Genomic DNA, 9,463 nt, shown 5'->3' with positions numbered 1-9,463 from the left:
CGTTGAAAGAACTGGAGATTTGTAGCGTGAACAGCGTTCATTCCTAGCAATCATGTTCGAAAATGTTCACGTGAATCATTTTAGCCGTTTGTGGAAGAAGATTGTGTTTTTAGTATTTTTTTAATGTTGCAACATAAAAGCGTTTAATTCAAACGGCAAAAATGAGATGCAATTGATTTCAATATGTATAATGGAATAGAAATGAAATTGTTAAATGGTAAAAATAATGTAATTATTAGTTATGAATAATAATAATAATAATGATAATAATAATAATGATAATAATAATGATAATAATAATAATAATAATGATAATAATAATAATGATGATAATAATAATAATAATAATAATAAAACTACTGAAGAGGGCAGAGTTAAAGACAATGTCGGCTTTTTTAATGGTGAGTAATAATTAAATGAGAATACAAATAGTCTCAATCCTAGAATGAACGTTGTCCGCGCTACAAATATCCAGTTCTTTCAACGGTTTTCTTTTTCATTTCAATACTTTTTTGTGACCAAGAGCGGAGGTCCACTTGAAATATAAAAAATAACAATAAAAATATTAAATACAAAAAGTAACATCGTTTTTCATGCTTCAAAAAAACCCTCATAACCTTTAAATCACTATCCTAGAAGCATACGTGGACTTTTAACATTATATATATATATATATATATATACACACACACACACACTCTCAGCCTTCTCCATATTCTCCATCATCTACCACCGCCTCTGCTGGGTAGAACACATCCACAGGATAGATAATTAAAGGTTCTCCAAGAAAATGTTATATGGAGAACTGGTCCAGAGTACAAGGTCACAAGGAGCCCCAAAAATGCACTACAAAGACCAACTCAAGCACAACCTGGTTCTAACAAACATTGATCCGTCCTCATAGTAGGAAACTGCCAGGGACAGGAGGACGTGGAGAGGTGTAGCACATCATGGCACCGTGGACTTTGAGAAGAAGAGGCGATAGAATGAAGAGGCTAGGAGAAGGAAAAGAAGAAAGCGACAAAACAACCCCCCCCCGTCCCCCTCCAACCCTTTCTTGCAAACACTGGCCAAAGACTCGGACTTAACAGTCACATCATACATAGATATCCACCCCAAAGATAGAAGACTAGTGACAAACAACAGGACCCAATACTTGGACTCGGGTAAGAGTCACCAACAACGATGATATACTCAGCTCTATTGATGGCAACCTTCTGTCTAACAAGACAATGGAATTCTGCATCTAGTCTAGTGCGCTGCAACATCTGCTGTGCGATAAAGTTCGGAGATAGAATTGGTTCTCTGGATGCAAACCTGGCCGAGTGATAAGGAGACCTAGGTTTGCCCAGTTACAAGGGTTCCCCTCCTGATGTTGCAGACAAAGTTCGCCAGAAACGCAAGCCAATACAGTCAGAGTCAGCAGAGCTGTAGGTGTTGCAGTGCTCCACCATCCAATTATTGCGACTTCAAACCGGATTTTTTCCTCAGGATTTACTCCCTCAGCCATTGTCTTTCCCAAGGCATCCACGAGTCAGCGGAGCTATTTGCCAATAGCAGGTAAAAATTTGAAAATATTTCCAATTTTGACAAAATAACAAAGATCCTGATTGTAGTTATGATTATGTCAATAAATATTGAGTTGTTAGTATTTACAAGTTAATTATAGACATTTATAATCACTTTGATAGTGAAAAGAGAAAAGCTCAATTTGGAGGGTTTTTTTTTTTTGTTTTTTTTTTTTTTTACAAGGTAGTCACCATTTATCGAGACCCGAAGACCATAATAATAATAATAAGTGTACGGTAGTCATTGGAAGAACAGTGTAGTAATCGTTAGTGATGAAATTTGGGTATAATTTGATTATTTAAAGGGACAGCTACACAAGAACTTCTTTACATTGGACTTGAAGACAACCATATTGTAGTCAGTTGGAAAGCAAGCCAGTGGAACAGAGTTCCACAGCTGGGTGGTCCTAGGAAAGAAGCTTTGTTCATGGACTCTGCATTAAATTTAGTCACAGACAGAAAGTGGGGGAAATTATTGGTAATCGTTTTAATTTGATGAGCGTTTTCTGTGAAAGTTTGACATATGTAGCAACAGTACTCCATCCTAGGACGTACTTGGTTCTTATAAAGGTAGAGGATTGCATCTGCAGTGAGATATCTACTGGAGCGATAGAAGGATCCATTAGCGACCTTGGCAATGAATTTGATGTATGTGCTCCATTTCAGATCAGGAGTGACGGTCAGACCCAAAAGCTTGTCAAAACATGGTGCTCCCCAAGATGAGAGGCATTCATTTCAATTGGATCCAGATAGGGGTACGAGTGTTGATGATGAAAAGAGAGAAGATTGGTTTTAGATGTATTAAAATATTAACCAGCCACCCTTTTTTTCAATGCACCACGTTCTCAAGATCAGAAGAGAGAAAATCAAAGATCTTGATCATTGCTGGCCTTTGAAGTGTTGCCATAGATTTTGGTGTCATCTGCATAAATGTTTACGAATGATCTATGAATGTGATTTGGGAGATTATTGATGAGAATCTGGAATAGTGTTAGCCTCAAAACGGGACCTTGAGGGACGCCAGCATTGATATGATGAATTTCTGATTTTTACTCATCTTATAAGCCTATCAGAGAGAAAGGGTTTAATAACTGAGAAGACCTTTCCAGCTATTTCACAGCTGGAGATCTTGTGAAATAGACCCTTATGCCATACCCTATCAAAAGCCTTGGTTATGTCAAGATCAACTGCCCTAGAAACAAAGCTTTGATTGAGAAATTCACTTATCCTGTGTGATATTACAGTTAGCATATCAGCAATAGATTTCACAGAACAAAAACCATATTGCATGTCACTGAGTAGGTGTTTAACCACTTCTCTATTTAACAGATTCCAGCAACTTATGAAACACAGGAGTCTGCTTGATCTGTACTGAGTGACAGATGACCGATCTCCTGAATTTTTAAATACAAGGCAAACTGATGAGGTTTTCCAAAGGGTTGGGAAGCATTTCTCCTTAAGACAATGTTTAAGCAGCTTTGTAAACATGAGAGGTAGTTCCCGTTGAAGCTTTTTTGAGTTCTATAATTGGAATGCAATCAGGACCAGTTGCTTTATTGGAATCAAGGTTTTTGATAAGCTTGGCAACATCATGCAGAGATATTTGTATGTCACATAGCATGTTTTCAGTCACAAGAGGAAATATGGGGAGTAGGCGGCTCTGACTGCAAACGGCAGAATTTGCTGCAGAACGTTATAAGTAATAAGCAAGTTACCCAATTACATGACATGTTATAGTTTTGCCGTCGGCAGAAATATCAATCAATGATTGCAGAACATTTTGATCATTTATAAAATCAGGAAGAAGATTCATTTCAGAATGCATCCTTAAGCAACGTCAGCACTGATATTGTGTTTTGGACTTTTGCTTGTCAATAACTACTTTTATAGACCTATCAGAGAGAAAGAATTTTATGGTTGAGAGAACATTTCTAGATATTACATAGCTAATAAATTTGTGAACCAAACCTTTGTACAAAACTCTATCAAAATGATTTTGTATACATAGAGCTTTCACCCTAGAAACAAAATCCCTGTAAATAGATTTACTGTTCATGTGCAATACTACAGTCAGCACATCAGCTGCAGAGCTTGCAGGACAAAAATGCTATATTAAACCTTGATTAAACTTAAAATATTGGTAACATAGTTACATACTTTGCTATGGTTTATTTAAAAAGTTATGTAATCCAACTCACACAAATGGTAATATGGAAGCAGTTTTCAATAATTGAAAAATTGAAATTAGCAAGGGGGATAACTCATTTTTAATTGAAGAATATAAAAAGTGTTGTCTACAACTAAAACTTTCTTTTATTTGTACAAGTTCAGCAAATGTACAAACAATTAAAACTGTGATAATTAAAGTGACGTGACTGCATCCCAGGCAACATTGGGTTGGTACAGCTAGTATATTATTACTTACACATATGACTGCACCACATTTCACCAGGCACTTTTGATAAAGATGTCATGCCTCAAATGGTCTACACTCTATAAATTGAAGAACAAAATTTTTTTTTTTTTGCTTTTTTTAGTCTCCATCGCACTTTCTTCCTTCATTGTTACAGCTTTGTATAATATAAACATCTATAATATAAATAAATAAAAGAATAACAGTATAGTTACATTCCAACATCCAAATATTTATTTTTTATACAAAATAGCTCCTCCAGCATGTTAAAATGTACCAAAATTTTAACATACTGGAGGAACTGTTTTGCATGAAAAATAAATATTTGAATCTTGGAATGTAATTATAGTGTTATTCTTTTATTTATGTTCTGCTGTTATGTCTAACATACATTGAGTTTTAATATATCATTCAACCACGGTAGTGGTTGAATATATGCTTAAGTCCGAAATTGAATGAATCGGGACACATTCAAACCCCCACCATTAATTTCGTTCACAACCAAATTTCAAACAGGTTATATAGTTGGATAGAACACCTCATTAGCTAGATTTTGAAAAAAAATTTTCGAAAATTGGTTCAGTAGAAAAAAAGTTACAATAAAATATGTGGGTTCACAAACAGGAGAGTAAGTACATAAGTGACTAACGCTTTTTTTTATTTTGCATAACTTTTTTTTGTATATAAATATTTTTTACTGCGATTTTGCCAATATGACATGTTAGCGTAATGGTTAGAGTACCGGGGGTTGGTGGAAAGATTTTAGGTTCAATCCCGTGTATCGTTTTTTTTTTTATAATTAAAAAACGGAACTTTTTTTTAATAACTAATTTTTTTTTAACTCTCCTTATGATTTTATAGCAAAAAATGGTGAATTTATCGATTAAAAATATAAGTGAATTCTATGATATACATATTCTTTGAATGAACTCAAATTTTTCGTTATCACATTTGATGAAAAATGTAGTCCCATTTTGGCAATGCGTCTGACCAATGATGCTTTTGAACCCGCGACCAGCACTGCGATGTTATCAGCAGCAGCCTGGGCATAAATATTCCTATTTTTAAACTCCTTTAAAAGAGGATTCAGCATACAGTTCCATAGTAAAGGTTATAAAATCCCACTTTGGGGGTTTCATTTAACTACTTCCCTTTTAACAGTTGCCCTCAGTAGTTCTACTTGAACTGTTCTGTGCCTACATTGAGTTCTCGTAGCGACTTGAACATACTACTGAAGGGTATATTGTCAAAAGCTCCAACGATATCTAAAAAGACACCGAGTGCTATCTTCTTTTTTGTTAGTTTACGCTCTATACAGATTACGAATTCATGAACCGCAGTCTCGGTAGAGACCCTGGCTCGGAACTACTGTGATTGAATGATAAATATTGCATAAATGTGTGTTTGAGAGCAAATTTTTTTTGACAATCATTAATAAATATTATAAATTTATATATTAATACAATAGCAATGCCTGGAAAAATCATGGATTATATGGAAAAATGCGCGCATGAAAAGTAATATTCTTAAGATTTTATTAAACCTGGAAAAGTAAAGGACAAGAAATTCAACCTGGAAAAGTAAAGAACAAGATATTCTAGCAAAGTAAAAATTAAGAATTTTTTAGACTTAAAATATTGCAACTAAAAATAAAATTTGAATATTGATAAATATTTTATTTATTATTTGCATATGTTGTTGTTTATTGTTGAGTTAGAAAGAATTAAATGATCCTAATTATGATATAATAAAATTATTAATTTTTATGTAAATTATAAAATTATTAATTCCATCTACTAACTAACTAACTAATGAATTAATTTTATTCAAACAATTTTCACTACATAAATATATGCAAATAATAGGGAGGAAATAAGTTCAATCCAGCGACTGACACCCTTTCTAACTCAACAATAAACAACAACATATGCAAATAATAAATAAAATATTTATCAATATTCAAATTTTATTTTTAGCTGCAATATTTTAAGTCTAAAAAATTCTTAACTTTTACTTTACTAGAATATCTTGTTCTTTACTTTTCCAGGTTTAATAAAATCTTAAGAATATTACTTTTCATGCGCGCATTTTTCCATATAATATATATATATCTCACACACGTTTTAGCCTGATTATTCTATACAGAGGGATGAAATGCAGAGCTTCTTTAGTTTAATTGCCACATATATTTTCATATCTTACTACATATATATATATATATATAGTAGTAGTATTAAATAAATATGCTACATAGAAAAATTTATGCTTCTTCCAATGTTGGGGATGGGGAATCCTCAGACAAAATAAAATGTTTCTGTATAGTTTACTTGCCATAAGTATATTTTTATAATACTAACAATATCTACTCATAAATTGAGCACTTTTGAAGTAAATACTGAAAATATATATGCAATATATCAAAAAGAGCCAGGAATTGAAAATATTGTCAGTTTTTTCTCTTCCTGCTGAACAGTGTGCAACCGAGACCACTGACTGGTTCAAAACTGCAATCGAAGCGCATGTTCCCATGCGGAAATTCTATAGCAAGCCCCACTCTCCCCAATGGTTTACTTCGCCTTGCACAACTGCCATTGCTCAAAGGCAGCATGCATTCCGCAGGTTTAATCGACATAAGTCCAGTTCAAACAGACAGAAGTACATAGAAGCTAGAAGTAACGTTAAGAAAGAAATAGCGACAGCTAAGAGGGAATTTACGGAAACCACTAAAACACGCATCGAAGCACAAAAACTAGGAACTCGTGACTTCTGGAAAATCTACAACAGTGTAGTAAATAATGGGCAATCAACAATTTCCCCACTAACCAACAATCACGAGGTTCTTTGCTCAGCAACCGAGAAGGCTAACATGCTTGCCAGTCGGTTTGCGTGGACCCTCTAAACCACCCCCTACCTCAATTTCCTATGCGGACAGACGCCACACTAGACGATCTGAAAATCACCCCTGTTCAGGTGCATGCTATCATAAAAAACCTTGACACTTCCAAAGCATGTGGACCCGACCTCATCCCAGCTGTGCTATTAAAAAAGTGCTCAGCCGAAGTAGCTCCAGTTCTCTCCAAACTCTACAACAAATGCCTTAATGAATCTTGCTTTCCGAGCTGTTGGAAAACTGCTTCTGTGGTATCAGTATTCAAGAATTCTGGCGAAAGAACTGACCCATTAAATTATCATCCTATTAGCCTCCTCCCACTTTTTGCCAAAATATTTGAGACCTTAATTAACCATGCTCTAGTCCAGCACCTTACAGATGCTAAACTTTTGACCGACCATCAATATGGATTTAGACAAGCCCGTTCCACGGCAGACATCCTCACTGTAATCTCTGAACGCATATACCATTCACTGGACAAAGCGGGAGAGGGCAGAGCGGTAGCTCTAGATATATCTAAGGCTTTTGACAGGGTATGGCATGAGGGTCTCCTCAAGAAGATTAGATCTTACGGTATCACTGGTAGAATACTTAACATAATTAAATCCTTCTTAGATAAGAGAAAAATCCAGGTTGTCTTCGACGGTCGTACATCTAAACAATATAATATAAATGCGGGAGTGCCCCAGGGATCTATCCTTGGTCCTCTGCTGTTCCTGATATTCATAAATGACCTCCCCGACAAGATTGCCTCTGAGATGGGTATATATGTTGATGACACCACACTCTATAGCAGGCATGACAGGAAAACAAATGAACATATATCTAAAGTAATGGCAGAAACACTAGAGGATGACCTCAAATCAGTAGTGGAATGGGGACAAAAATGGATGGTAACGTTCAATGCCACCAAGACAAAACTGGTTTCATTCAATAATTACAAGAAACCTTCTCTACCACCTATAGCAATGGCCAACGACTCTTTATCTGAGAGTACGTCTCTCAAGCTCCTTGGCCTAACGTTCACAGGAAACATGAGTTGGAACAATTACATCGAGGGCATTGCCAGGGCCGCAGCAAGGAAGGTGGGCTCTCTCTACCGTGCTAGAAAACTTCTAACACCCGAAAGTATCCTGTACCTCTATAAGGCCACTATTCGCCCATGTATGGAGTATTGCTGTCATATTTGGGCCGGTGCATCGGCTACTAGTCTCTCGCTCCTTGACAGGGTTCAAAAGAGAGTCGCAAATCTGATAGGCCCTAAACTGGCATCTAAACTTCAGCCTCTGTCCCATCGTCGAAACGTTGCATCCCTCTGCCTGTTCTACAAGTATTATAATGGTGAATGCTCTGAAGAACTGCAAGCACTTGTGCCCCCACGACGTGAACACCCTCGACAGACCCGACAAGTTACAAAATCCCACCCCCACACTGTAGAGATCCCTAGATGTAAAAGATCTTTCTACTCCAGTAGTTTCTTCCCCAGAACTGCTAGACTTTGGAATTCCATTCCAGGTCACTGCTTCCCAAACTGTACTGACATGCATAAGTTCAAGTGCAACGTGAACCAACATCTCGCTGCCCTAATCCCTACATAGTACCCCAGTAGATGTTTCCCCTGATAGTAGCCCCCTACACCAAAGTGGCAATGTGCCTTGTTTGGGGTGAAAATGTAATAAAAAAAAAAAAAGTTCTGTGTGGTTTCTATTGCATATTGTTTACTTTGAAAAATAAACGTTTGTGGGAAAAATATTAGACAAGAAATAAAAATGTACAAATAATTATATGATTGAACACATGATACAACAGATGAAGTTTTTTACTTGACGTGACATTCACATAGGACGGATTGAGTCAGATCCAACCAACACACCATGCCAGATGAACGCAGACCATGCATGATGGTTTGCATGACCAAGATAGCGACAAGCAGCTAGTCCCAGCATCAACGGAAACCATCTGTCGTCTTTGATGGTGTGTCCTCTGCTAGCCTCCCAAGCATCTTCAACCTTGGAATAGTTCTGAAGCTATTGCTTTATCGATGAACTCTACTGAATTTCAATGATGATATGATGTGGGATGTAGATAAAGTGCTAAGTAATATTCAGTCCTAAGTGACAGTCTACTGGAGGTTGATGGTTCAATCCTTACCCTAAATGATACTAAGAATATAATATGACTGATGGTTGGCTTGGTTGTTTTATTTCACGGTATATCAACGCTTTTCAGGTTATTTAATGCCGAAGCCGGTAATTTTGGAAAAAGTTTTTATGCTTCAAGTTCTTTTTATCTTCAAATATGTATTTGTGGAGTTTACTTTGATTATTTTATAGATGAAAATTGTTTTTGGCTTTACAGAACATGATTGAGTTTTGCTAGATGTAAGAAAAAAAAAAAACAATATCAATGTTTAGAGCATTTTAGGTCTGGAAGCCAATATCTTCAGACAGTCTGATAGCACCCGATATGGTTGATAGAACAAAAACCGTCTACTTCATCGAAAAAAGGGTTCGATCTTAAAATCAGTACAGATTTCAGAATTCAACGAGACACATTCGAAGAAGGTTGGAGTTTACATTGGCTGAAATGCAA

The sequence above is a fragment of the Euprymna scolopes genome, chromosome 2, assembly GCF_053919585.1.
Source record: "Euprymna scolopes isolate OS-2025 chromosome 2, ASM5391958v1, whole genome shotgun sequence".
Lineage (NCBI taxonomy): Eukaryota > Metazoa > Mollusca > Cephalopoda > Sepiida > Sepiolidae > Euprymna > Euprymna scolopes.
Note: the sequence above shows the minus strand (reverse complement) of the source record.